The 4,776-nt window shown below is 30.4% G+C and overlaps 1 long non-coding RNA gene across 1 annotated transcript; it reads right to left on the bottom strand.

Annotated features, from left to right (window-relative positions):
* Positions 1-1,530: 1,530 nt before the first annotated feature.
* LOC121124734 (uncharacterized) lies at positions 1,531-1,839 on the bottom strand. The gene is made up of 2 exons (XR_005866394.2): positions 1,699-1,839; positions 1,531-1,632 (listed from the first exon to the last, which is right to left on the bottom strand). It is a non-coding gene; the product is annotated as an uncharacterized lncRNA (long non-coding RNA).
* Positions 1,840-4,776: the final 2,937 nt, after the last annotated feature.

Here is a 4,776-nt window from a genome sequence, read left to right on the forward strand (position 1 = left end):
AAAAGTTTGATCGAAGTGCTTCAGAGGGAGTTATAATTCATAAAAATATTGTTATGGCAATTACCAATCTTTAATTAACTGATTTTATTTTTTGTCGAAGGATAAGAACTATAAATAAATTACAATGTTGAGTTATAAGCAGGTAATAATTGCTGTCGATGTAAATTTGCTCAAATAAAGCAAAATCCAATTATCATAATGTACAATGTATTAACATGTGCAACGGAATAATTTGCATGTTATGGACGGTTGGACAAGCGTTCAAGTAAAGGCCTGTAATGAGAGGAAAAAGACCGGAAATGTCTTTTTAAAAAGGACATTTTGCATTTGAGTCTGAAAAAATGGTATGTCATTCGTAAAATTTAGAAAAAAATTCAACATCTTACCAAACAAAAATCTTAGCAAAGGCCTTGTAGACACGTACCCATGCTTTTTCCATTAAAGTTACTTATTTATTAGTCGTGTACGAGTTATATAACTAATGGGCATTTGAACTTCATAATAAGTACTTATCATTTGGTAATGTTCATCCCAAAAGTTCTTAAAAATACACCATTAATTTATAAACAACATCGAATTGAATAGTTTGAAATAATAATAATTTAAAATTATTGTAACATGTACAATCTCATTTTACAAGTTACATACTATGTATAGTTTAGTTAGTTAAAACATTCTGAACTAGAATCTGTACTCGCTAGAGCGCAAAACCTCCACCTAAAATCAAATTGAGTTATGTATCTCAATCAATTTTTTCAAAAATTATGGTCGATTATAAATTTTTCTACGTTGTGTGTTACCTTGAACTTTCACCATGGTCCCTCAAAATTTAATGGTCTTTCACTCTGACCATAATAATCTTCGCATTCAGTTTGATCATAATCGATGAGTAACTTTTAGCATAATTCTCTTGATTAGGAGCAAAAACATAACCTCCCTTCAACTTCTTTGGCAGAAGTAATAAAGGATTATTTTGTTATTCAAATCCCAAAATAAGCTATCCTTAATATGTCAAGCATGATCATGATTACATAAAATATATATTATCATGAAGAAATGAAGCAATCAGACAAACCTAGGTAAATAAGAAGTGCAGTTTCCAGGTATATTCATTTAGTCAAACAAATTTGTAGGTTTTTTATTTTGGAATGCAATCGTAATAAGTTTTAACTTAATACATACTAATGTGTATTTCATGATAAGTATGGAGAAATATTTTTAATGCAGAGATTCTCTGCACGCCTACAATTCTATTCATTGTGACAATTAAAACAAATTTTAATAGACAAAGGTAATATTATGTTCTTAAGTCGGTTCCATAGATAAATATCAAATATAAAATAAGTTCATATTTGACGTTTAAAAAATTATTTTAATTCTCTAAAAACATAAAGGGAGGAGGGTCCTTTTCTCAATTATTCAAAACTGTTATAGGCACCAAATTATATAATAAGATGACAAATACGTGAAAAAATAATTTATTTTTGTCAACTTTTCTTTCAAATATTGAAAAAAATTACTTTTTAAGGGGTATTTTTTTTTTTTTTTTTTGTAATACACAGGGCCGTAATTACGGGGGGATGTATTGACAGAGTTGTGGCCGTCCACCATAACGATGCTTCTTTCTTCCTACTGAAAGATAAATAATAAATAATTAAAATAATATTTTATTAGAACTGCAGAATTTGGATCACATACTAAATTATTTTTCTTAAGTTATATTTTTAAATGTGCTCTGGAGATCTGGAGGGTGTGACTAGTATTGTGTCAGTCCTTATTTAGAACCGTGATTCAGTTCCATTCAGTACAGCCCCACTTATCAGTCCTTAAATAAGATAAATCAATCCCTTGTAACGTCATTGATGATGTTTTTTGCTTTAATAAAATAATAGATAAGAAATCCTCAACAATGAAAGTATGATAAGAGTTTGCGAAAAATAAATAATATAGTGGAGTGACTAATAAGTCTTTAGAGTGTTTAAAACTAAAAACAGACAAAATTCATTTTAACATTCCATTGTTTATATCTAATTCAAATCTTAACATGATATACTTAATGAAGTATGAACCATTACGATACACATAAGAGATCAATAAACATAAAAAAAAAAGAAGAAAAAAGAGTACTCTTTTTGTAAATGCACAGGCCTGCGTTATTTCATTAATACGACTACATAATTATTTATTATATCAAAATATTTATATGATTTACATCAGGGAGCACCACATACAGCGCACCCAGTTGGATGTTATATGCAGAGTGCACATCCCCCCTACAGTCTATCATTGATATGAGTACATTGATATTTTTTAAATCAAAATATGTTTGGTATACATCATGAAACATTATATACAACTCACCCGGTGACTCTTTTTCATGTGTTCATATTGAAAGACAGACAGAATATAAAATGACTTACTTTTAACATATATACTTCATACATACTTTGGTTGATTAGTATAGATGACTAGACTAATTGTATCCGTCAACATATGTTTTGTGCATCGCGATTACGAGACAAAGAGAAAATGAAATATTTTATTATTGTTTTGTTTCATTAAAATATTGTTTTTTTCCGATTCTAGGGCTCTTATTTCACTCTCAGAGCCATCTACATCTACCACCTATTTCAATAAATAGCAACCTTAAAACCCAATATAAAATCTTTTAACATCTATACGAACGTAGTTATTAATTTAACTTAATGATGTAGGTATTAGGGATGTATCAGTGATACATCCCTAATACCATATGTTCTTCTTCCCTTGTAAATCTGTTTGAGCAGAGAAAAGCTCGTCTCTGTGGAGGCATTTGTATCATACTTTGTGTAATCTATCCTGAGAGCTACCCAAAGATTTAGGTAAAGATACAGTGAATATTTGATTAGTCCCCTAAATCTTTGTTGTTGATAACTTAATTAAGCAGAAAAGTGATCGTTCAGAACTCAATGGTTGGAGGATCACTTTTTTATTAAAGTTTATACAAAATACTGCTTAATTAAGTTTTTTTTAATATTTTGCCTGAGTGTCTATAACAAAAGTAAGTCAGAGACCAAGGATTTCGCCATTATACATAGAAATATATATATTTATCATTTTATCGTCGTCTAAACTATTAATGACTTTTGATTCGAACTCAAATGTAACATTGCCCAACAACCGCTACGAACAACCATAACATTCATTGATGACTTTGGCTATTTATTATTTAATAGCTGCACTTCTTAATAATGATGATATGAAAGGATGATGGCTAAATTGCTAAGAGAGTGAAATGAAGGGGTTAGTTATCCGGGGCTGTTCCCTTTTTTCATGACCAAATAAAAATGAGGCTTAAATGTGCATAAGACGGGACGAAATGTAATAAAATGAAGTGTGACGAAACAAGAAGAAATGAAGACTGGTCAAAGTAGCTATGGAATGACGTTGCTCGAGAGAAATTATTCTCTTGAACTCAATGTGCGTAGGTTTGAAACTCGGTCGTTCATAGATAATACTTACATTCATACTTGATACATTTGGACTTCAAAGACAATTCCTAGGTCAAGTGGCGGAATTTTATTACTATAATGTTTACTTCTACTTAATCTTAGCTATCTGACCAATTAAAGGAACATGAAAAAAACACCCAGTAATTGAGCCTAAAATCAAAAAGTGTTGTATTTGTTCATTGTCTCCGCTAGATTTATTTTGTATTTGTAGTTGCACGAAGGAGGTCTGAAAAGTTTCCAACATCAACATGTAAAATGACAGCACTCGTAAATAAAGGCTAGTCACATGTATCTACCATCTGTTGACAGTTACTCACCATTTTAGACGAGGCAATCACTTTCGTGAACAATTATTTTGAAGAGAAAAGCGCCGAGTACTATTTGGACACTCTGCCAAGTTTGTAGAGTTACAAGAATGTTGAAAAAAAGAAAATAAAAAATTCAGAAAAAAATGTTTTGTATCTTTTTTAGGTCGGACACTTTTCAAACCAACCTTTCATATATATATTTAAGTTCAAATAAGTGGCAATTATGTTATTATTATTATTGTACTGTATGTGTATGCCTTAGTCATTGTACATAGATGGGTATAGAAGGAAAATTTTTATAGAAGCTCTTATTTATGAGTATTATTTACATATGCTAATTCAAACCAATTAATCCATGATAAACTTCATACCTACTCTCAACTTTTTGTTCATAAGAATATGATTGTGGTAGTTTGTATAATTAAAATTGAATTATATATTATGTGATATTTGGGAATATTTCCAAAGAGTCAATACTATATATGGATGTTTTTATAATGATTTTTATTTCCGAAATACAACGGAATGAACATTCATTGTAACAGCTTTCTTTTCTTCTGCACTTATTGATGAAGGAAAGCTTTGAATATAAAAAAAACAAGGAAGAATTAACATGGCCGAGAGTTTGAATGATTTTTGATTTATGAATGTATTTTCAATGAGTGATAATAGAAAAATCATTGTATTTAGCAAGGTCGTATTCGAGTCCAAGCTGATTTCATAAAGAATAACTCGAGTCCGAGATCAAGTCTTACATTTCTGAGTTAATTAAGTCTTAGTCATATATTTGGGCAATGTGGAAAATTGGGCATTTTGCGGAATGCCCGGTCAATCTATAAAATTTACAATAGAGTGGTCATTTTATATTCATTACGACCAGTGGTTCACTTGCACAAACCATGGGGCGGGGTTTATCATAGGATATTAGAAGTGGTCCTTGATACTCAGAATAGCGGCGGCGATAGGTTTTGATTCCC

Source organism: Lepeophtheirus salmonis, chromosome 9, assembly GCF_016086655.4.
Source record: "Lepeophtheirus salmonis chromosome 9, UVic_Lsal_1.4, whole genome shotgun sequence".
Lineage (NCBI taxonomy): Eukaryota > Metazoa > Arthropoda > Copepoda > Siphonostomatoida > Caligidae > Lepeophtheirus > Lepeophtheirus salmonis.